Source organism: Trichosurus vulpecula, chromosome 4, assembly GCF_011100635.1.
Source record: "Trichosurus vulpecula isolate mTriVul1 chromosome 4, mTriVul1.pri, whole genome shotgun sequence".
In the NCBI taxonomy this organism is placed as follows: domain Eukaryota; kingdom Metazoa; phylum Chordata; class Mammalia; order Diprotodontia; family Phalangeridae; genus Trichosurus; species Trichosurus vulpecula.
Window position 1 is genome coordinate 66,855,206 of NC_050576.1, and position 26,128 is coordinate 66,881,333.

The 26,128-nt window shown below is 39.3% G+C and overlaps 1 pseudogene; it reads right to left on the reverse strand.

The window, feature by feature from the left end:
* Positions 1 to 25,775, reverse strand: part of LOC118846758 — a 29,978-nt pseudogene extending 4,203 nt beyond the window's left edge.
* Between the last annotated feature and the right edge of the window lie 353 nt (positions 25,776 to 26,128).

The window sequence follows — 26,128 nt, forward strand, 5'->3', positions numbered from 1 at the left end:
CTTAAGCTGGAAAATCGTTTCACTCCATCTTTTTGTAGATCCTGTTGCTTCAGAATCAATTCAGAGGCTTGATTTAATGTTGTTTCCTAGGGAAACTGGGAAGAGCTCAGGCAACCTCCTGGCTTCTCTCTGCCATCTTGTCTCTACCCCTGAACTCATAATTTCTTGTAGCACAGTACTATTCCATCACAATCATATACCACAATTTGTCCAGCCATTTCCTAATTGATGGGCATCCCTACAATTTCTAGCTCTTTGCCACCACAAAGAGAGCTGCTATGAACATTTTAGGACATGTAGGTTCTTCCTTTATCCCTAATCATTGGAAATAGGCTAGGTAGCAGTATTGCTGGGTCAAAGGGTATAGGCAGTTTAATAACTTTTGGGGCATAATTCCAGATTGCTCTCCAAAATGGTTGGAGCATTTTACAATTCCACCAACAATGAATTAGTGTTCTAGTTTTTCCACATCCTCTCCAACATTCATCATTTCCCCCTTCTATTGTTTTAGCCAATCTGGTTGGTATAAAATGATATCCCAATAGATCTATTCCTAGAGAATCTCATTACAACAGATAAATTCATCAATTTGGAGTAGGCACAAGAATATCCATTTATTAGATGATTTAAGCCCAAACTCCTTGGCTGCCATGGCCATTTTTTATATCACATGCATTCTGAATACTGTGTGCTCAGAGATTTCTAACTCTCAATCAACCTAGCTGGCAAGTTCTCATGTGGGCAATATGATTAGTGCTGTGAGGCCTTTATTTGTGGATTATTTCAGCTGCATTAAAATAAGAATTCTGAAAGCCAGATCTTTCCAGATCTAGTAGAAGCAGAAGCCAGAAGTTCATGACCATAAAGCATGATGGGATCTGCTTGCATTTAGATTGAAGTGTGGCTATGGAAACCTGCATTTAGGATGTTCTAGAGTAGTCAAGAGTAGATCTTATATTCCTGATCATGTCGCTTAAATGTAGCAATAGCTTCAGGAAGATGTATTCCTTGGATGTGAATTTTGTTTCTATTTTAGAAATGGTTTATCTTTTCCTTTCAGAGTCATTGCAATTTCTCTGCATTTAGTTTCTTTTCTTTTCTTTTTTATATTTAATCTTTGGTCCAGTGAGGATGTCTATAATATAGTATCTTCTTCCTCATTAGAATGTACTGAAATGGTTTTGGAAGCTTGTTTTTTCTTCTTTATGTTCCATTTCCTCTTCCTTTTAATTCAGTTATCATCCTTATTTTCGGCTTTTGATGTAGTCTCTCCTCTCCTTTGGGTGGGGGATTATCCAATGAAGTTCCATTTTCAGATGGGACAGATTTCTTCCTTCGAAAGTCATTTAGTCCCTCTAATATATATCTGTACTCAGACTGCCTCCCCCAGGAAGTCTCTGGTCAAACACTGCCCCTCACTCGAAGGCAACAGAACAGATTGTGAGCATCCATATCTACCCAACAGATCCAGTGGGGGCAGCCCCTCTCAGCATGGGGAAAAGCCAAGGGCCTCCTAGTGTTTTAAGATATTTCTAAAACAGACCTAAAAATTTTACTCCCCTACTCTCAAATCTTTACTAGTTCCCTAATTGCCTCTAGGCTGAAATACAAAATCCTTAGCCAGACACTTAAATACTTCCTCAGTATGGCCCCCACTTACCCTTTCAAAATTATTTTTTATTCCTCCTCTTCATGAACTCTCCATTTCTGGTAACCAGACCTGTTAGTTATTCCTTATACATGAAATTTCTTTCCTCACCTTCTTGTTTTTGGTCAGTTGGTCCCCATATCTAGAACATAATAAGAATTATAGAATTTTAGAGTAGGTAAGAACTTCAGTGGCCATTCAGGCCTGCCCAAATTTGAAGGAATCCCCGCTATAATAATAACTGAAAAATAGTCATTCAGTCTTTATTCAAAAACTTCCAATGAGGGAAAAACCACTATTTATCTGCCAAGGTCATTCATTCCATTTTATGGGAAGCTCTAATTACTCCTCTAATTTCCCTGACAACAAACCTAAATTCTCCTCTTTTGCTACTTTCACCCCATTGCTCTTACTTTTCTCTGGGGCTGAACGGAATAATTTTTTAAACCTCTTCCACATGTCAGTGGTTTAAATACTTCAAGACAGCTATCCTGCGCCCCTGAGTCTTTTTAGCTGAGTGGCAGAGGGGCTAGATCACGGAGTCAGGAAAACCCAAGTTTGAGTTCTGCCTCAGACCTGCACTAGCTGTGTGACCCTGGGCAAGTTGTCTAACTACTCTGGGTCTCAGTTTATTCCTTTAAAAATGAGGTAATTGAACTTGATGATCTCTAAGCTCCCTTTCAATGCTGAATCTATGATTCTATAACTTATTAACTATGTAACTCTAGTAAGTCACTACCTCAGTTTTCTCATCTGTCAGTCAGTCAACATGCATTTACTAATCATGTCCTATGTGCCAGGCACTGGGCTAAGTGCTAAGAATATGAACAGAAATGGAAAGAAATATAGTCCCTGTCCACAGGAAACATACATTCTAGTGGGGAAAGACAACACATAAAAGAAAGATGAAAAAGGGATGAGGGAGATGAAGGCACTCAGCATGGAAACATGGTAGAAAGAGTCAAGAGTACAACCTGTAATGGAATGAAGGCATGGCTAGCCTGGGCATCTTCCTTAAATGAAGGTCATAGAGGAGACATCCAGTCAGAGGGAGAGGCTATGGGGTAGAAGGTATTTCTAATGTGTGAATTCCAGGGCTGGTGTGAACATCCAAGATGAAAAAATTTTAGGAGATATGGTAGAGAAAGTCAGGAGTATGACCTAGGTGACTGGTAGGATGGTGGTACCTTTGATAGTAATAGGAAAGTTCAGAAGAAGCAAGGATTTGCGGGGCAGGGGGGAAGGGGAAGATAATGAATTCAGTTTTGGACATGTTGAGTGTAGAATGTCTGTGGAATATCCAGTTAAATATGTCTAATAAGCAGTTAGAAATGTGAAACTGGAGGTTGATAGAGGTTAGGGCTGGATAAATAGATCTGAGAATCATTTATAAAGAAATAATAATTGAATCCATGGAATCTTATGAGACAATCAAATAAAATAGTATAGAGGAGAAGGTAAGAGGGCTCAGGACAGAGCCTTACACCTCTGCTTACAGGAACAATCCTGGATGAAAATCTAGCAAAGGTGACTGAGGAGTGGTCAGATATGTGTAGTAGTAAAAACAGGAGAGAGTAGTGTCATGAAAACCTAAAAGGAAGAGAGTATTGAGGACAAGAAGGGGATTGACAGTGTTTAAACCTGTAGAATGGTCAAGAGGAATGAGGATTGAACAAAGGTCATTAGATTTGGCAATTAAGTAATGATTGGTAAATTTGGAGAGATTACTGAAGATCACTGACAGAGTGGGGAGCAAAATGTTGGAAAAGACAGGACGGAATAGAATTGTTTATATGTGTAGAGGAATTTGCCTTGACAAAGAGAAGGACTACCTCATCACTTAAGATAGAAGTGAAGGAAGAGATTGTAGCCGAAGGCATCTGGGTGATGTGAGATGAGGAAGAGAAGAGTAAAGGGAGCTCTTGATTATGAATGATCTCAATTTTTTTCAGTAAAATAGAAGGCAAAGTTCTCAGCTGAGAGAGTAAGGAGGGGGAATATATGGAATATTTGATGAAGGATGATAAGGTTTTAAAAAGCCACTCTAGTAAGTAGGATAATGAATTGATTCAAGAGTTACAAAAGGTTTTCCTTGATGCAGTAAAAAATCCAGTTGGGTTAAGTAACATAAATTTTTCATGGGTCCATCAATAGTTTCATTATTTTCTCCAGCTTCATTTGGCAATACATGAATAAGAGCAAATGCATAGGATGATGGGAGTAAAACAAGACTAAGGCTTTAGCATGGCAAGATTTTTGATAGGTTAAGAGGGTAAGGGACTCAAGAAAAGAGGATAGTATAGAGTCCAAAGGGTCAAGATAGAGCATGTGGTCAATGCAGGGGTAACGACCTGGGAAAGAAGCAAGGGTTAGAGGGGTTTAGTTCATGCTGAGGATGAAGAACAGAGTTTGGAGATTGCAAGGAAAAGGGAGAGGTAGAATGAGAACAGACTGTGATCAGATAAAGGTATTTCAGAGTTCATGAAGGTGAAGTGGAACACTTGGAGGTGGTGGCAAGATCAAGGGTATGACCATCACTGGGTGTAGCTGTAGTAGAGTGGAGGAGTAAGTTGAGGAACTGTGAGGTGAAAGTGTTTGAGAAAGTATCACTATGTATGCTAAAGTCTCCTAATAGGAGGGCAGGAATTGGGGAGGACAGAAAGACTGCAAGCGAGGCGCTGAACTCAGGTAGGTAATAGGCACCAGAATCTTCATTGGGTGATAAATATGGACTGACTTTGGGACCTCTCTAATAATCATCATCTTCATTGTAGTAGTAGTAGCAGCTAATATTTATACAACAACTTGTGGTTGATCCTCACTGAACCCCTATGAGATAGACACCATTATTATTCTTTCTTTTTTGTAGAGGAAGAAACCAAGGTAGACAGAAGTTAAGTGACTTACCTAGGGTCAAACAGATACTAAGTGTCTGAGGCAGGATTGAAACTCATGTCTTGCTGACTCCAAATCTAGCACTCTTTCCCCTATACCATCTAGCTACCATATCGAAGGTATAAATTGTCAATGGCTAATTTGTAAAATTATACTTTAAAAAGATAGTGTCAGAAAATAGGACTTGGGCTTCTGGACCATGAGTATTAGATCCTAGATTTAGAAGGGAAAGGGACCTTAGAAGTCATTGAGTCCAATTTCCTCACTTTTCAGATGAGGAAACTGAGGCCCACAAAAGTTAAATGGCTTGACTAAAGTCACGTAGCAAATAAGTGTCTAGGGCAATATTTGAATCCAGATCTTCTTGACACTGGGCAACAAGGTGGCTCAGTGGATAGAGAGCTGAATCTGGAGTCAAGAAGCCCCGAGTTCAAACTCAACCTCTGACACTTACTAGCTATATGACACAGGCCAAGTCATTTAACCGTATCTGCCTCAGTTTCCTTAACTGTATAGTGGAGATAATAATAGCTCCCAACTCCCAGGGTTGTTGTGAGGATCAAATAAGATAGTATTTGTAAAGTGATTAGCACAATGCATGGCACATCATAGGCACTGTGTAAATGCTTATTCCTTTTGCTATCAATTACCCCACATTGTCATAAAATATAAAAATTATGGGATCTTGGCAAACAATGGCATTCATTGAACCAAGACTGGTAAAAAACATATTTGCCTTAAGTCCTTTGTTTCTCATCAAGATCACTTTAAATTTAAAACAGAAGAGGAGAGAAGAGAAAAAACAAACCAAACAAAAAAAAACCCCTTAGATCTGCCAAACCAGACACCAGAAAAAGTAGCAGGCACGATAAAGGAAGAAGAATAGAAATAGAGAAGACCAAAATTGACAAAAGAGAATATCCAAGAAGGAAGTCAGCATTAAAATCACTGCTCTCATACATCTGTACATCTATATAGACATTCTCTGAGTATGAGCAACAGAAAATAAAATAATAATATGCTTTCAAGTTGACAAAGCACTTAGTATCCGTGATTTTGTTTGATCCTCACTGCAGTCCTGGAAGTCATTTAATGGCTCTGAATTTCATTTTCTCACCTGTAAAATGAAGATAGTAAACATTATTAATTATTATTAAATATTAAATAAATTAATTATTATTAAATGTCATTATTATTGTCTTCATTTTACAGGTGAGAAAAAGACATTCAGAGTCATTAAATGACTTGCCTATGGTCATAAAACTAGTAAGAAGCAGAGGCAAGATTTGGATCCAGCTCTCTCCTCAATCTAAGCCCTGCTCTTTGTCCATTTCACTATGTTGCCTCTGAACTGGGAATCTTATTGCCCAGAGTCAACTATAACCTCATAGGAATTAATGGTCCTTGATGGGATGGGACTCATGAGTCACTTACTCAATCAATGAACATTTATTAAACTCCTACAAACTCTGGAAGGAGAATGCATTATTCAAAAGGAACACTGTAGATAAAAGAGATTGTGGAACAATACACACATGCCCACATACCCACATATATATATATATTTATATTTATATTTATATGTATATATGTTCATCATATATATTATTGCTCAGTCATTTCAGTCATGTCTGACTCTTTGCGACCTCGTTTGGGGTTTTCTTGGCAAAGATGCTGGAGTGATTTGCCATTTCTTCTACAGCTCATTTTATAGATGAGGAAACTGAGGCAAACAGGGTTAAGTGATTTACCCAGTGTCACATAGCTAGTGAGTGTCTGAGGCTGGAATTGAACTCAGATCTTCCTGACTCTAGTCCTGGTATTCTACCTAGCTGTATACGTATGTTTGTGTGTTTATACATACACACACCCCTATACATATATATGTATATATCATATATAATATGTATATATGTAGATGTATGTTTGTATAAAAGTGAAGAGATCTGAAAGGTGAAAAACAAAATAGAGACATCTTGGGTAAGAATCAATGGAGACAGAAAGCTAAAATAATGTTTTAGTTGGATTATTTGATGGTTCTCTAGAACAGAAGGAGAAATTAGAAGGGTTTAGTTTGGGAAATAAATCATGAACATGGGACTGAGACATCACGATATAGTGAGAGGGAAATTCAGTTACACCAGTATCTGTTGGAGTTCCTTCTTTAGGCCCAGAGTGGTAGAACTGATAAATTATTTTCTTATATAATGATATTTTCTTCCTTCAGTAAGTGAAATGCTATCAGATAAAATTATAAAGAAATACATTTTAAAATAACAAAGAACATTTTAGGTTTAAAGATAAACAAGAATAGGGGGGAAATAGAGAAACAACATGTAAAAAAGATCTGGGAGGTTTAGGGGATTGTGGGCTTAATATGAATCAGTAGCATGACATGACAGCCCTCTATACATATATATATATACTTACATATACATTTATGTATATATACATATATGCATATATGTAAAGCTGGAGACATGGTAGAAATAGATGATAGATAGATAGATAGATAGATAGATAGATAGATAGATAGATAGATAGATAGATGCCTAGGTTACATTAAGAAAAGCATAGCCTCCAGAATTTGGGAGATGGTATTCAGGTGAAGTCAGGAGTACTATAGTCAGTTGAGTGCGCAGATCTTAAGCAGGGCATGGATAAGCCAGAACACATCCAGAGGAAATGAAGTAGAATGGTGAGAAGACTAGAGACTGCCATTTGAGGTTCCTTTGAAGGGACTGGGAAATGTTTGGCTTGGAGAAGACAAGATTCAGGAGAGACATGTTAACTGTCTTTGAGTCCTGGAAAGACTATCATGTGAAATAGGAATCCCACTGAAGACAGAATTAAGGGCAATGGGTGGAAGTTACAGAATGGGAGATTGAGATTTAATGGAAAGAAAACTTCCCTGAACTTAGCACAATGACTGACAGGCACTTAGTAGGAACTTAATAAATGCTACAATTGGAGATCTCCAAAAATGGGATGGGAAGGCCTCTTCATGCAAGGGTTAGGCGAACACTTCTTGCAGAGGTGACGATTGTTCAGCTATGGAGCAGACCAGATGACATCTGAAGCCCATTCCAACTCTTTGATTGTATGAATTTGTGAATTGTTGAAGTCTGAATAAAGTTGATCACAAAGAAGAGCTGAAGGGACCCTGCAAAAAAAAAAAAAGAATCTTCTTATGTCTGTCCATACTCAATGTGGCCTGGCTGGCTCCTCCTTCAGAAGTTAGGAGTCTCCGACTTGTAAAAATCTACTTTTCACTTCCCAGAAAGTTTGAGATTCCTAGAGTTGGGGGTAGGAGGAGAAGAAGAGAGATTGGCAGACAGTACTATCCCTTTGGGTGGAGACTTTCCCTCCTGGGAATCCTAGCAAGTCAGAGAAAGAGGTGTAGTGGCAAGAACTGAATTAGAGATTCATCAGTTACAACTTCAGCATCCTGATCCCCAGATTGGAGACACCCAAGCTAGAAGCTTTGTTCATTATTTTTGCTTTCTGTAAAAGACCAGCTTGATAGCATGGCTTGATATACAGAGGTACTCATTCTGTAAAGTCACATGCTATATTTACAAGACTCAAACATTTAGCACATTCTTTGCCGTAAGGAATACATAAGAGTTATAAAGTCACTGCAGAAGATAACCGATTGTGTTACATTGCTCATTGGGTATTTCTGATTTATTTCCCCATTCAATGGAGAGTATACTTCTTTGGATCATAGATTTAAAGCTAAAAGGGACCAGGAAGGCCACTGAGTTCCACCCACCCCCCTACTCCCCTCTTCCCTCATTTTACAATAAGAAAATTAAGAGGTTAAGTGACTTTCCTAGGGTCACACTGCTAGTAAGTGTCCAAGAAAGGATTTGAATTCAAGTCTTCCTGTTCTCAAGCTGCTTTATTCTTGTGACGCATTAATCTCCATTTCCAGTGGAAGGGGACATATTAATGAAAAGTGATTTAGCTTCTTCCATTATAAACTGAAAATCTACTATGCATGGGAAGTCCAATCTTGCAGCTGATGGAACAGTAGGGAAATTTTTCTTACTGTGTCAAACCCCTTGTTCCAGGGAGGTAGATCCCTATCTCCTGGGAAAGAATGTTAGCTATAATGAGCATAACATACCTTTAGTTAAACAGATATCCAACCTTTCCAACAAGCTTTTATTTCCTTCTACAGAATCCCTAGTGAGAAACTTGGTATTTTTCCATGGCATGTGTTTTCCCATAATTTCTCATCCCAAGCAATCACATTCTTCATTTGTTAGTACAACATTCTTTATCTCATTCTCTTCCTATGAGTCATTAGAAGCCTGAACAATTCAGTGCGTAATTAGGCAGACTTCAATATGATTGAACTTTCTCTCTTAAGTAACCATTTATTACACCCTGATTCTCTGCCTAACTGAGATCAGAAGCATCTCATTTTCCCTATTCTTCCTCAAAACTTTGCTTCCACTGGTGGATCATTCTTACTATCACCAGCCACATTAACCACAGCAGACATCTTTGACATACGTGTTCTTCACATTGAAACCAACATTCTGTCCCCAGGCAGACCCTCACTCAAAGCTTCATGGTGCATTCCAATAAACTTTAATAGTAACATTGACTGGGATAAAGGTTGCCACATGCCTGGTTTTAAAACACCAGCCTCCATGCAGCCAATGGGCATAGGACCAATATCAATCTTATAGACATCTTAGAGGAGTGGATGCAGGGTCTTGTCATTTGGATGAGCTGTGTAATTCAAAGTTTCAAGCTTCAGGTGTCCTATTAGCATTGCCATCCTTAAGTGCCTTTCCATCCCTTGAACCAAGACATATTTGAGTATGGCTCCAGCATATTGTCACCACTGCAACCTGAAATAGGTACACAAGCTACTGTGTCTGGGTTATAGCTGATTTTCTTAATATAAATAGTGACTGCCTTGTCCATTTCCTCTTATCTCTTCTGGCTGTGGAGTGGCTCATTGGTACATTTTGTTAACACCAACTGTCAGTTGTTTGACACGCATTGTGTAGGCCAGAAGGGCATGCTGATGGTTCTAACCCAGGGGTGGGAAACTTGCAGCCTCACAGGCACATGTAGCCTTCTAGGTCCTTAGGTGCAGCCTTTTATTGAGTCCAAGTTTTATAGAACAAATTCTTTTATGAAGGGGATTTGTTTTGTGAAGTTCAGATTCAGTCAAGGGGCTGCAGTTGAGGACCAAGAGGGCCAGATGTGGCCTTGAGACCACGGATTCCCCACCCCTGGTCTAACCATTCTTTGAGATGCCAACTTCAAATTTTCCAACACCAGAATCAACAATCAGGACAGCAAAGATGTGTCTGTAATCATGTTCTCGATAAAGTCTCTGTCTCCTGGAGCTTCGACAATGGTCACATAATACTTGCTGATCTCAAATTTCCACAGGGAGATATCAGTAGTGATACCCTGCTCATGTTTAGGGAACTAAGGTAACTCAAAATACCATGATATTAGTTCAAGATATCCTGGCCTATCTGTTGGGAAGAGAGTGGTTCTTAGGGTGGCACCTAAGCAGTAGGTACCTCCTCCCAAGTCAGGCAAGTAGGTAGGCAGTCAGAAAGTAAACAAGAATTTATTAAAACTTACTACATGTCAAACATTGGCAATACAAAGAAAAACAAAAGCCTGGTCCTTGGTCCCAAGAAGCTCATATTTCAACATGAAAACTACTATGGGAAGAAATCTCAAAGAAAATGGACTAACTGGAGGGTGTGGAGGACCTGGAAAGGACTTTTGCAAAATGTGGGATTTCAACTACAGGAAGGAAGTTAGGAGTTAGAGGTAAGGAAGGCATTTTAGGCATGAGAAATAACCAGTGTAAATGTGTGGGGTGAGAAGATCAAATGTCCTGTGTGAGGAATACCAAGTTGACAGCGTAGCTGGATCACAGAGTACGTGTAGGTCTTCCTTCCCTCCATGGAGACATTCTCAAAATGGTGGCTGGTCTGGAATACATGAGGTGAAGGACTCATCAAGTCTGAAGAGGCCAAGGGGGTTCCCTCTTTACAATAGCTTTTCTCTCCAACTTCCGGATGTTGCATTAGCCCAGAGGTGGCTTTGATATTTATTAATATAGGGTCTATTTGAATTGAAACTGTATGTCTTCTCCTCTATTTTACAGCCTTGTTTTTTGACTCTTTCCCTATCCTCTGTTTTATTGTCTTCTTTTCCTGAATCCACCTAGTTAAATTCTATTACCCCTAAAGTCCTTCCTCTTTCTAGGCCAATGAATAGCAATTGAGTTTTAGTGGGGTTGCATCAGGGCCTGGCCAAAACCAGATATGGTAATCATCTAAAATGTTCCTACATTGGCCCCTTATCTTCATAAATCCTGAATTGGGTGGGAAATTAGTTACATATAGATAATATTATGATTTTTATAATTACAGCAATAACTTTGTTTAATGAACCACTGAGAACTAATATCAAACGGAGAGGTATCTGCTCATTTAAAATATTTTCCAGTGTCATAGATGATGTCCTATGCTGAGGTCAAACAGAAGAAGGACTTGATTTTGATGGTGAGGATCTCTAAATACTATTTGTGAAAGACATTGTATTGATTGCTGAGTGCTGGAATCCCACAATCCTCTTTAATGGAACCTATAGTGATTTGGTTAAAAAAAATTAGTCCAGATATTGACCCTAGAAAAACAAAGTAGAAGAAAAGTATACATAGCTTAGATTGTGGTTGGAGGAACAGTCAAGTGAGTTATTATATATGTATATATGTGTGTGTGTATATATATATATATACACATACACACACATACATACACATATATATGTGCATATGTGTACTGGTATACATATATATATACAACACATATTCCCATATGTGATTCTATATATAATGAATATATACACACATGTGTATGCACACACATATATATGTATATATATATGAAGACATAAATATGCATATATTATATGACAAGCATTGTAAATGGATTAGCAAAACACTTTACGTACATTATCTCATTTGATGGAAAGACACAGACAAAGATTTCCTGAGAAGAAAACATTGAGAGGCATCACAGTCTATCCTGGCAAAGAGAGTAGTACCCTCTCACAGGTTATAATTACACATTGAAGAAAATCTCTTTAGTAAGAACTTATTATTTACTATAGCTATTTACACATAGATGTCCAAATTTGGGAATGGCTTCTCATACATTAACTCAATGGAAATAATGTCATAGTAGCACTTGTCCTCCATGCTATATAAAGCATACAAATGGTTTTTTGCTAAAGGTCTGAGAGTCTATGAAATATAGACAGATTTGTTTTTAGCAAGGCAGATAGCATAACACATTAGAGAGTGCACTGAACTGGGGTCAGAAGATCTGAATTCTAATCCCCCCAAAGGCATCCAATAACTATGTGATATTGGCTGAGTCACTTAAAATCCTTGGATCTCCCTTTCCTCATTTGTCAAGTGAATGGAGTTGAATTCAATAAACTCTAAGGTTTATTTCAGTCTTAAAATTCTATGACTCTCAGTCATATTTTTTGCTACCCAATAAAGTTCTTGGCATCATCAAGATGAATATTAAAATAAAATGAAAAGACTAAAATTAAACTGGCATTCAAATCATAAATTCCTTGTAGCTAGGGCACTGGATATAATTCTGAGAAAGATATAGTGAACCTGGGATCAAGTGAGATAGGGTGGCGCTTATGTATGCATTTGGATTATTATTTTTGGTGATGGGAAATCGTATTAATCTTTACATGATCCTTCCCTTCCACACCCATTCCCAGGGTGAGGGAAAGGAAGCCAATGTTAAATAAAAGAGGCATCAATGTTTATACAGGAATGTGTGGGAAAAGTATCAAAGGCTCCTCAAGAAAGAAATTTTCTCATTGGCTAAATTTGTGACATGCTTAATGGAAAGTGTCAGTTGACTAAATCCAGATCATCTGTGCACAGATTTGAAATTGAAGAACCTGGATATAAATCCTGCTTCTGTAACTTAATAGTTATGGGTTTCTGGGCATGTTGCTTAACCTTTGGGTGCTCATTTTCCTCATCTACAAAAAGAGGATCTTGGATAAGATGGAGTCCAAGATCCTTTCCAGATCTAGACCTATGGCACTATGATCTTAGAAGCCTGCTTGCTTGTTCTTTTCACTCCATCTGTCATAAGTCTCCTCTAATGACTCCTCACCTCCCTTTCCATATCCTGTACTCTCTCTCATATATGCCCTACTCATTGACCATGGAGGAATCAGGTTGGCTTTTGAAACCACCTTGTACCACCTTCACTAAGCAACCTCTCTTTTTTTGATGTTCATGATACCCAAATTTATCGGCCAATCCAGATCCTGGTGAATGGTATCTATTGACTCCCAGGATATTCTCCTTTCCTTAATAAATTCAATGCCAATTCACGATCAATCTCTCTCTGTCTCTCTTTTTGTCTCCGTCTCTCTCTGTGTGTGTCTCTCTTTGCTAACCTTTCTTCAGCCTCTCAATTGAGGTTCTTGCCTCAGACTTCATGGAAAAATGGAAACTATTTTCTGAGAGCTCCCTCTTCTCCTCATCCAACATCATTGAAACATTTTCTTCCACAATCTTCCCCTTCACTCAATTCTCAGATGAAGAAAAAGTCCTCTCATGTCAAAGTATACATGACCATGATTCTCTTCCAAATTTCCTCAGTAAATGGCCCTCACTATCCTCCTTGCTTTCCAATTTTCCATCTCTCCCTTTCTTCTATTTATAAAGACGTCCATGTCTCCCCATCCTTAAAAACCCCTCACTTGATTCTACTATCTGCACTATCATCCTATATCTTTCCTCCCCTTAGTGACAAAATTCCTTGAGAAAGTCACCAACGCTTAGTTTCTCTAACGTTCTAAACCCTCTACAACCTAGCTTCTGACCCTATCATTCAATTGAAACTGTCCTGTCCAAGGTTGCCAATTATCTTTTAATTAACAAATCTAATGACTCTTTCTTAGTCCTGATGCTTCTTAACCTCATTGCATCATTTGACACTGGTGATCACCCCGTCTTCCTAGATACTCTTTCCTTTCTAGGTTTTCATTATGCTGCTTTCTCAAAGTTTATTTTATTGGTTCTTAATTCATGTTATATTCACTCACTGTTGTTCAATTGTTTTGGTCATGTCAGACTCTTCGTGACACTATTTGGTGTTTTCCTGGAACAATCCAAGGTTATGTGTTTGTAAAAGTGCATAGAAGGGGAAGAGGAGGTGGGGTGGTATGGGGAAATCTTGTCATTAGAACAAGAAGGAATGTGTCTCCAAGATTCAGTAAATTATTGTGAAAACTCTGAAGATGACTATTGGTCTAGACCAGACAAATATTAAGTCTCAGAAAGACTTAATGAGTAGTCTAGTCAGATTCCATTTTATGTGAGCTTATGTCTCAAATACTGTTTTTTCCCATCAATTGATTCTGTTCTTTTCCTTGAAAAGAAATATCTTTCCAGAATTCAAGTTAACTCTTCTATGTCAGTTCATCTGTGTAGCCCCAGCACCTAGAATTGTGCTTAAAAGATAGACAGGGTGCTGGATAAATATTTACTGAGCGAATGAATGAGTGTGGAGAAGGGGTCTGAAGGTCTCACAAAAGAGAAGATAGGTGTTAACAGCGATTAGCATCTGAAGACAATGTCATTCTTCTGAAGAAAGGGTGTTGGGTTTGGTTTTTGCTTTTTTGTTTTCTTTTTGGAGGAAGGGGGTGGCACCAGAGAGTGGCAAAATCCTGAGAATTATTTGGTTGGGAAGTTGAGACAAGTTTAAAAGACTAGGAAAGAAATAGCTCTAGGACAGGACTTTCCCTTTCAGGACAGATCCCATCTTGTTCTGTGACAATTAGGAAAGAACTAATGGAATGAATGGTCTCAAGCAAGTTCTCTCATAATCTAGAAAAGTGTCAGAGAGGAACAAATCAAATAATGTAGGGGTTTGAAGGAATTCCCTAAGTCAAGGCCTGGGAGAGAACATAATTAAAATCTATATAGTGGTGAAGTATGCATTTTAGGTTTAGCATTTAAATCTTGAAATACAGTCCTGAACTCAAATTTTTATCTCCTCTGAAAAGCTTTTGTAACTACTCCAGGGTGGTGACTACTTGTTTCTCAGTTTCCATGTCCCTTATTCTTGGTACCTTTCATTGTACATTAGTGCCTTGTTGTATCTCTATTTTTCTTGTCTCAAATTGTGATTGAAATATTTTACTTTTTCTTAATCTGCCAAGGTTATTCTTTAGTGTTTTGTTCATATTTTCCAATAAGATTGAGAGCTCTTTCAGGGTAAGAACCTTAGAGTCAGTGAATAGGGCAGTAATTTTTAGTTGATTTTATTAACCATTAAATTTGTTCAATTGTTGCCCCAGTTCATTTGCAATGGACAGGATCTGTTCTAGATACATATATTGCTGTAGCAGTTTGCAGGCTTTCTGTTTAATCACAAGTCATATTGTGGACAATAGATATTTTTATCCATTTGCTTTTATCTGTATGGATAGTTCTGACTGGTTTTTGGATTTCTGTAATTAGGAGCTTCTGCAAAGTTTCAGAACTGATGCAATCAATAGAATGACATTCTCAAACAGTAGTATCTGGAAGACTCCACCTTTCTTTTGGAGGGTCATATGTGTCTCTCTGTTTTATGGCATTTAATACTCACAAAACTGTTAATGTGATTGTTTACGTCATGATGGAAAATTGTTAATACCAGTTGTAATATGGATGCCCTAAATCTTTAGTCATTCCCCACAAAGTCAAAATTACAGTAATGTCCTTACATTCCTACTCTTAAGGTAATGAGATTAGGTCGAGCTGAACCACACCCTTTGTTTTCTACATTCCCCCACCCAGGAATGTTGCCTTATGGGGAGCCCATCTCAAGCAGGATCTCAGCTTCTAGTGTTCTTGCCCCTTTCCATTAGTATTCATGGCATGAAGAGCAAAACAGCTAGAATAAAGTGAATTTCCTTGCCCAGACTGCCAAGGGGTCACTTGCTTCCTCATACTGTCTCCTCCTCATCTCCTCCAAAACTATAAACACTTTCTCATGGGTCTCTTTGGTTGGGAAATTCACTGGACATCTTCCAGGGTAGCAGACATGCTACCCTGCTATCTCAATTAAAGACACTTTATTCCTCAACTCATGGTTTTGATTTATTTCAGACCGTAACAATATTCATAATCAGACAATTGTCCAACAAAGTTTGGATGGAAAATGAGGAGAACTATGCCCTGCACTGCATTTGGGAAATTGCACATCAGTTTCAGTGACCTAGCTGTTCCCTGAAATAAAATCCTATCTTTAGTCCAGTATTATTCTGGTGATACTACATTGTTATGCTTCATGGAATACCATAAACTTCCCCCTGAGCAATCAAAATTTCATTTCACTAAAGAGGCAACGGAGAAATTCATGGTGGGAGTAAATAGCTAATAGTATTCTATGAAAGCTCAAATGGATACAAGAAAATGCTTACAGGTGATCAGCTATATGACTGGTAAAAGAAATGGACCAATCATATAAAAACAACAAAAAAAGGGTGTGTAGCCCACGTGCTAATTATTAGTACCCTGCAGTGGACAAGCTCAAGGTTCCAATCACTTCACACAGATTAAGGTCCAGGCAAGCAAATAGGCTTAATTCAGTGACTAATAGAAGAAAAGATTTAAGAGCAAGGATGCGCACAATTCTCAACATCTCAAAAGAAGTGGCATGCTGCTCAATAGCCTGTCTGGGCAGCAAGACATAGTTTGTCGATAGACCTTGAATGGCCACAATCTATAGCTTGTATACTATTGCTCTTTCAGGTTATATATGATCTAATGGAACAATGAACACCTTAATTTTATAGTAAGGTTTGGAGGACCAGGAACAAGGAAGCATACTATCAAGAAGAGGGGAGGATGAGGGAAGAGTTCGTTATGTTTTATTGTGCACCCAGCCCAAGTGTCTGATCAAAAGGCCAATAGTCACAACCTGACTCTGGCAGTCACACAAGATTCAAGAGTGTGCTCACCAATCTCACCCCTCCCCCAAACACATATAATGTCAAGAGATTTAGATGCAAATTCCTAGCACATTGGTTGACTCTTTGTGTAGGGTTTCCAAGAGGCTTGGATGTATGCACCATTGGTGGGGGAGGGAAGTGTGGAGAATAATCACATTGAGAAGATAACATCTATCAATAAATATCTAATTCATGTTCACTCTACCATTTTAGTGATTATGTCTAACGCAGTTGTTTTTTTTTTTGCAGGGGGAGGGCAGGGCAATTGGGGTTAAGTGACTTGCCCAAGGTCACACAGCTAGTAAGTATGTCAAGTGTCTGAGGCCGGATTTGAACTCAGGTCCTCCTGACTCCAGGGCCGGTGCTCTACTCCCTGTGCCACCTAGCTGCCCCCTAATGCAGTTTTAGTTCTATTGTTCTATTGTTACGTAGTTCTATTGTTTTTCAGATTATCTACTAGCTCTGCTACCAAAAACCAATGTGACCTCCATGATGTCATGTCTTTCCCATGAAGCTCAAGGTGTGGGGTTTTTTTTTATTAAGATTTTTTATTTTTAGTTCACAACACTCAGTTCCGCATGATTTTGAGTTCCAGATTTTCTTCCCCCACCCCCTCCTCCGCCCTCCCCAAGATGGTATGGAATCCGATATATCTTCTACATATAACTTCACATTGAACTTATTTACACAATAGTCAAGTTGTAAAGAAGAATTATGACCAATGGAATGAATCATGAGAAAGAAGAAACAAAACCAAAAAAAAAAAAAAGAGAGAGAGAGAGAGAGAAAACAAAAGAAAAAAAAGGAGAGCAAACAGTTTGCCTCAATCTGCATTCAGTCTCCATAGTTCTTTCTCTGGATGTAGATAGCTCTCTCCCTCATGAGTCCTTTGGAGTTGTCTTTGAACCTTGTATTGCTGAGAAGAGCCAAGTCTATCAAGGTTAGTCCCTTTGATCCAGCAATACCACTTCTAGGATTGTATCCCAAAGAAATCACACAAGTGGGAAAAAGACCCATATGTACAAAAATATTTATAGCGGCTCTTTTTGTAGTAGCAAAGAATTGGAAATCAAGGGGATGCTCATCAATTGGGGAATGGCTGAACAAGTTGTGGTATATGAATGTAATGGAATACTATTGTGCTATAAGAAATGGGGATGATACAGACTTCATAATAACCTGGAAAAACCTACACGATATAATGCTGAATGAGTGGAGCAGAACCAGGAGAACATTATACACAACCACAGGTTTGTGGTTTTTTTTTTTAATCTATAAAATAAAGAGGTTGGATTAGCTGATATCTAAGGGGCATTTTGTGGGCTGCTGGGTGGTGCAGTGGATAGAGCACTAGGACTAGAGTCAGGAAGATCTGAGCTCAAATCTAGCCTACTAGTAAGTAAACTGTGTGACCTTGGGCAAGTTTTTTAACTCCTATTTGCCTCAACTCCAGAGCAACCAGGGCAACTAGGAGGCATAGTGGACAGAATGCTGGGTTAGAGTTAAGAAGACCCTGAATTCAAATCCAGCCTCAGATACTTCCTAGCTGTGTGACCTTAGGTAAGTCACTTAATTACTGTTTGCCTCAGTTTCCTCATCTATAAAATGAGTTGAAGAAGGAAATGACAAGCCACTCCAGTCTCTCTGCCAAGAAAACTCCCCAGAAAGGGGTCACGAAGAGTCAGACACAACTGAAAAGACCAAAAAAAAAAAACCACATCAAACACAAGAGTCAGTTTTGGGGCTGAGTCTATTCTTCTGGCTACACATATGCTCATTGCAGACAGTAAGCTGCACCCTTTTTCTGGTACTGTTTTGAAGAGGATCTTAGTTACCATTAGCCTCAGTAAGTTTCTTGTGTGGTTCCATATACATGGGGACAAGTGAAAAAACCAAAGCAGAGACCCTACAAATAAAGATGTTCTGGTCTAAGCAGGATAGGGAGAATCTGCTTAGTCATGACAATGACCTATTCCCTAAAGCATGAAAGAGCTTATTTAGGTGTTTTAGGACAAACAGAAAAGAAGGATTATACACACATAGAACATTGTGCCAGCTGAAAACACACACAAGTTCCAAAAAAGTGGACAATCAATCTATAATAGGTTATTAAAGAAAGATAAGTATGATTAGATTATATCCCTAACTTCTCATAGGCAACATCAAAGAAGGCCACCCCTGAAGTCTAAATAATGTCCTGGATTCCATTGATCTGACTTGTTATGGCACTTCTTCATGTATTATGGTAAGAATGTCTTAACTGGATGACGGTTTCCCTCAGACATGAATTTTTGCAAAAGACCACAACCATATAAATATGTCTGGAAAATCTAGGTTCATATCCTTTTTTCTGTTTCCTTTCCTCACCAGATGTGAAGTTAATATTGCCAGACTTTACACTCAGGACTCGGTAAAGATTTCATTTTCTTATTTGCACAGATGTGTCCAAGTAAGAAATGAGTAAATGGCTCAGTTGTCTCAATGTACTGTTTTATTTATTTATCTATTTATTTATTACTTATGTATTCATTCACTCATTCATTCATTCATTTATTTTTAGTTTATGACATTCAATTTCACAGGTTTTGGGGTTCCAAAATTTCTCCCCCTCCCTCTCCAACCCCCCCCCCAAGACAGCATGTAATCCAATGTAGGTTCTATACTTCCCTTCACATTGAACTTGTTTACATAACAATCCAGTTGTAAAGAAGAATTATAACCAATAGAATAAATCATGAGAGAGGAGAAACGAAACCAAAAAAGAAGGAAAAAGAAAAAGAGAGCAAATAGTTTGCCTCAATCTGCATTCAGACTCCATAATTCTTTCTCTGGATGTGCATAGGTTTTTCCTTCATGAGTCTTTTGAGGCTGTCTTTGAACCTTGCATCGATGAGAGGATTCAAGTCTATCAAAGTTAATCCTTACAGATACCTTGTGTCTGTAATCATGTATATCGATCTCCTGGTTCTGCTCCCCGCACTCGGCATCAGTTCATATATGTCATTCTAGGTTGTAATGAAGTCTGTCTGCCCCTCATTTCTTATAGCACAATAGTATTCCATTACATTCATATACCACAATTTGTTTAGCCATTTCCCAATTGATGGGCATCCCCTTGATTTCCAATTCTTTGCCACCACAAAAAAGAGCTGCTATAAATATTTTTGTACATACAGGTCCCTTTCCCACTTGTCTGATCTCTTTGGGATATAGCCCTAGAAGTGGTATTGCTGGGTCAAAGGGTATGCACATTTTTATAGCCCTTTGGGCATAGTTCCAAATTGCTCTCCAGAATGGCTGGATCAGTTTACAACTCCACCAACAATGTAGCACTGTTCCAATTTTCCCACATCCGCTCCAACATTTATCATTTTCCTGTTTTGTCATGTTAGCCAATTTGACAGGAGAGATATGGTACCTGAGAGCTGTTCGATTTGCATTTCTCTAATCAATAGTGATTTAGAGCATTTTTTCAATGTATTCTTAAGAAAACCCTATGAGTTTTTAACTGATAATTCCATTAGCATAGCCATGAAGAACAGGCAAGCATGAAACGGTATGCCTGAATTTTTCAAACATATTTTCAGTTTTAATCAATCATTCCTGCTACATTCATATATAAACTGGCTTTATAATTAGTCTTATCTCTTGGTTCATATAAATTGGATCTAATAACTAGCATTCTTTTCCTTTCTATACATTTATGAGATAAACATATTTTTTCCTTTATCAGTCTATATTATCATAGCCCTGGGCTATAATGAAGGTTTAACTCTGATAGGATCACAGAGGCTTTGAGTGATTTACTTAAATGAAAGAGAATTCATGAACTTTAAACAAACTTTTGTTCAGGAGAGTTGAGTTTGTTCTGGGATTCCCAAGTTTGAGGGCAGCTACCACAAGAAGAGGAGGAAGGGCAAGAGTGAGATGAAAGCTAATGAGCTGGTGAACCAGAAAATAAGACACAAACACATGACAGAGGGGTGGACTAGACCTGAGACCAAGCAGAACCAGCAACGGTGACAGTAGGTCAGAGTGCAGTACAGCCAGTAAATCTTTGCCCTGCTTTCCGAGAGCTCAGAGATCGCTTCAGCTCTGGGCCTTATCACAGCTTCTATACTTTTTTAAGATGTTCTTTCATATTTCTTGATTATTACTTGATCATGCTAACAAAATACGTGGCCATTAATGTTGACCTTTTTTTAAGTCTACAAATTGATACCACAGCTGATATAAATAAGATCAGGAGAGCTATGCCAGATAGGATCCCCAAGTTTTATCTTTACTTGTTCCCTGTCTCGTACTTGCTGCATATAGACTCCAAAGGAATGGGAGAAGAAACGGCCCAGTTGACTGAGTTGGGATGGAGGCATTTAGAGAGAGAGACTTTATAATTTCAGTAATTTCTGAGGATATTCCAGAGCCTCCCTACCAGACTGAACTGGCGAATTCCTTTATTCTATTTCACCTGTTTTCAAATGAAGATGGGGTCTCAGATTGCTATTTCAGACAAGAATCTGTGAGCCAAGCATCATCCCATTCAGCCAGCCAGCTGGTTACTTTCCTATTACAAGTGTAACCCCTGAGAACTACCGAGCTCTGGAGCTATATTTAGATTAGGCAGTCCCGGCAATAGGGCTCTGTTCTTCAAATGTGCGGGGAACCAGAAAGCATAAACTCAGATTCTGATTACCGTCATAGTATGTGAAACATATTACAAAAGACAAAGGGGTAGGTTACTAATAGTTTAAAAACATGTTTCTTAAGGTCCCTGTCAGTCTGACAAACAATTCTGGTGCAATCACAGTCTGGGCAAGGTGCCCAAACCCTGAGTCACTTCGCTGAAGTAGCTAGATATACAAAGTTGATTTTTAGTAGGGGCTGAGAACCCATCTTTTGATTATCTTTTATAATCAGGCAATTTAAAAAATCCCATCTATTATGAGATACCTTTCCTGTTCTTCCTGAACTCTAGCACCTTCCTTCCACTGATTAGCTGTAATTTATCCAGTATATATCTTGTTTGCATAAGTTGTTTTAATGTTGTCTCCCTATTAGACCAAGTATTCCTTGAGAGCAAGGACTGTCTCTTGCTTTGCTTAATATAGTGCCTGGCACATAGTAGGTGCTTAATAAATGCTTATTGTCAGGCAGTAGGTGGTGCAGTGGGCAGAGCACTGGGCCTGGAATCAGGAAGACCTAAGTTCAAATCTGGCTCAGAGCTATGTGACTCCAGACAAACATATTAACCTCTGACTCACTTTCCTCAACTATAAAATGGGAATCATGGTAACACCAACTTCACAAGTTGTTGTGAGGATCAAATGAGATAATATTTGTAAAGCACTTAGCACAGTGCCTGGCACATAGTAGGCACCATATAAATATTCATTCCCCTCCCCCTCCTTAACATTAATAAACATTTATTAAGTAACTACTATGTACCAAGATTCTATACTAGGTACTGGGAATACAAATAAAAAAGGGGAAAGTTCCTACCCTCTAGGAACATACATTCTACCAGGACCTTCCTTTAAAGAGGAACCAGCTTTCTGTTTGTTTGTTTCACATCATGCATAAATACGTTTTGCTGAATTGTGACTGGTACATTCCCCATCAACTGCTGGTAGAAGACGACATACTCGGAGTGTAATAAAGCCTATTCTTCTGATTTCTTCTGGTTTATTGGCATTAAGTAGTTGAATTAGTAAGAAAATTCATGCAACACAAGTTAGGACCTTTCAGAGGTCTGACCAGGGTAGGATGAGGGGTGGAGGATGGGGGTGGAGTGATCAGACTTTGCCCTGCTTTGGGCCACTTTGGGATCACTGAAAGCTTTCAGGTCCTTGGCCTGAGCTGTCTCTGAGGTGCTTGGGCCCCAGAGAATCAACATGAATGGTTCACACACTCAAATTACTCATTACTCTGCCACTGGTCAAGGTCAGCGGTCAGTGAAGGACAGTATAGTAAGGAAGACACCCCTTATAAATCAGTGTTCTTTCTTCCCTCAGCCCAGCCTCAGCCATTGCCTGCTAAGGATTCCATCCTGTCATCTTCACCCTTCTCTCTTCAGATTACCTTCTCCCTCTAGCATGACTGGACTTATCCAAACAAGACTGCCACCAAGCACTTGCCCTGGATTCCTGTGGTAACCAAGAAACCACAGATTAGCAGTAATGGCATTGTGTCTTATTGTGGCATTGTGTCTCACTGTTTCTGTGTGTCTGTACCAATATCAATGTACTAAGATAACTGTACCTGTCTGGGGAGGACTGCCTTTGTCACCTGGCTTGGTCTCTATGAGATGCAAAAGAGGATGGGAGGAACAGTTTATTTAATTTATTTAATACCCTCTATGTGCCAGGCACTGCGCTAAGTATTTTACAAATATTGTCTCATTTTATCCTGACAGCAACCCTGGGAGGTAAGCACTATTATGATCTCCTTTCCACATTTGGAGAACCTGAGTCAAACAGAGGTTTTGTTTGTTTTTTTAAGTGATTTGTCCAGGGCCACACAGCTAATAAGTGGCTAACGTTGGCTTTGAACTCAGGTCTTACCGACTCCTGGACCAGCACTCTACCCATCAATTGTGATGGCAGAATTCCCTGTCCTCAGGGTATCCTTATATTTCTGCCCCTACCTCTGAATTTTGCCAAGATGCCAAAATGTCCATGCTTCTGATACCTAGTGCTATCTCTCTTGCTGTCAACCTAATCTAGAGACAGCAAGCACCACTGGTATAAGTAAGATCAGTAGAGCTATGCTGGATGGGATCTCCTAGTTTTAGCTTTACTCCAAAGCAATATAAGTTACAATCTGAACTGAAGCAAACACCTGTAGACAACACTGGACTCCAGAATGATGCCTTTGTGACAGGAGACTCAAGACAAAGCACTAGACCCCACTTCCCAACTTCTGCCAGTCTTATTTCCAGTATTCAATTCCCCCATACCCCAAATATGCCACATCACTACTATGCTCTCTTATATGGAGAATGTGCTTTATGTACTGCCAAATCACTGCTACACCAGCATTATTATTATTATATTATATCCTCAAATACTCTAGAGGAGAAGCTGTTGTAACCAATAGCTCTCTGATCCATCTGATCCCACAACAGGACAATATTCTTTGATGACAGAGATCCCACCCTACATAAACCCCCATGCCCACAGTGGCTCTATCTCCTTAAAGATGGGAGAACGTGAAAAGTTAAACCATTATCAGCTAATAATCTCAAGACAAATTTAATTTACCTACTATTTGCCTGTCATCTAGCAGCATCCTGAAGGAAGGGCACATAGGACAAGGAAGCTGAATGGATGGGTATTTGGTAGACGGTATCGTTCAGGGGGAAGAAATCAGGTAGAGGCAGGGCAGTAGGAAGGCCCGGAAACTCCTAAAATCCCATGGAGTCATTGTCTGTCTAGGGCTCAAGAGAGACAAGAGGATGAAGAGTGAGAGAGTAGTGACAAAGGAATACTTTGCCTTTGGCTGACTCCATGAGGAACAGGGGAAAGAAGAGTAGGAAATTCATTCATACATCAAAAATATCTGAATGTCTTCCCTAGTATGTACAAGGTATATCACAATCTCTCCAGAAACCTGAAAGGAATGATTGCAATGTTTCAGATGACAGGTGAGATAATCATATTACATACCCTAGATAAGAATGTTACAGTCTTGGGAAGTCACCTTTTCTTTTCCTCATCCTTAGTTATCCATTAGTGTGAAGGAGGACAGGGAGAGCCCAGCCTGATATTCTCTGAGTAACACAGTACCTGGAAGAACACTGGAATGTGTGACCTTTAGCTTCTTCCTCAATGGTCAGGAAATGTAGGTTCTGTTTGAACATGATTCTTAAAACAGAGGGCTCCATATAGAACACATCTTGCCAAGATGTGCTGAGCAAGCTACCCTGATCTCTTTGCCAGAATGATGCATTAAGTCAGAAGGAACTGTTTAAATTACCATCTTCTAAACCACAAGGAGACATATGGGTTAAATGTATTTTATAGATAGATCATGAACTGAAAGGAACAACCTAGTTCACCCTCGCCCAATCTTCTCATTTGAGGAAACGGGTGTTTAGGGAGTGACTCGTTCTCAAGGGCAAACTGGTTGTTAGTCATAGATTTCAGGCCAATTCAACAACAATTCATTTAATAACCATACATTAAGTGTCTCCTATGTGCAAGGGATACAAAGACAAAAATAAAAGTTCCTGCCCTCAAGGGTCTCATGTTATAATGGGGGACCAGAAAAGAATGGAATGAAAAAGGATTTAAGTGCTTCCTTCGTGCCAAAGAGAAAATCAAGGCAAATCTCTACTCCCAAGGTACTTACAGTCTAATGGAGGAGTTTAAACATATGGAAGTTTTCAGGTGCAAATCAGATGTAAAGGTCCCAAGTGGACTGCCCTTAGGGGACAGCAGCAAAGTAGATGGGAATGGCTCTTCTTTAATGTCATTTTCATTGATAAAATTATATCAGTTTCTGATAGTGAACCAAATGATGATGCCAAGGCCTTTGGTGACATAAACTTTCTTTTTGTGTTTGTTCTTCGATAGCAGTGGTTCTAACCCTGCAGGAGCAGTGGCCAGACTGTATCTCTAAAGGAGTTATTTCCCAGGATGGTGGCTGAGGGCACTGGGCTAGAAGCAATGTTTATCCCTCTCTAATTTACTGTCTTGGGATATATCCATCAAAATCTAAGGGGAAACAGTGGTCAAGGTGGAGGTTTGACTTGGAACAAGCTGCCTCCTGTCTATTCCTCAGGGTTACCTGTTACTTTGTCTAAACCAACTTGCCCAACCAGTGAGTGGCAGTTGTTTGGCACTTGTGAATATGACTGACACTTTCTCCATAGAAATTGCTTCCCTTGGGTGATGGCCATGAAGGATGAGATGGAAGCAGAGCCAGTGATCTGGGGGACATTACCACTCTCAGAACTCTTGTTCTTATCTGCCTGTTGGTGGCTTCTGGTCAGTAGTTGCTGCTGGTGGTGAGAAAGAAGGTCATCCTCTTCTTTACAATGATCTCTCTCTTCAATGATGGCTGTGGTGACTGTGCTAGGAGCAGGCTGGTGGATCTGGGGGATTCTGTAATTCCCAAGACTCTTGGGTTCAGCATCCTGGGCTATGGTGATCAATGTAGTATTGGTGGTTTGAATTTCCTGGACCATGAGACATCCAGCTTCTCCCTTAGAATACCTTGCTGCTTTAACAAGTTCATGGCAGATAAAACAGCAAGATGGTGCTTAGATTTGAGTAGGGAAAGCATTAGGGAAGATGGCACCCAAAGACCCTGGAGAACAATGGTATGGTAGATGATTCTCAACCAAGAGGACAGTAGATGCAAGGGTCAAAGAGGAGTGGGGTTCTGGGATGCCTCTCACAGGTAGAGATGTAGGGGTCAGCATCTGTGGCCAGAGTGGCCTTTGTTTTCTTTGAGTGACTCAGTTTATCTCATTGAGCCTTGCTGGGTGCTGGGCCTGCTGCTCCTCTTCAGGGGCAGGAAGCCCAGAGACCCATGCCT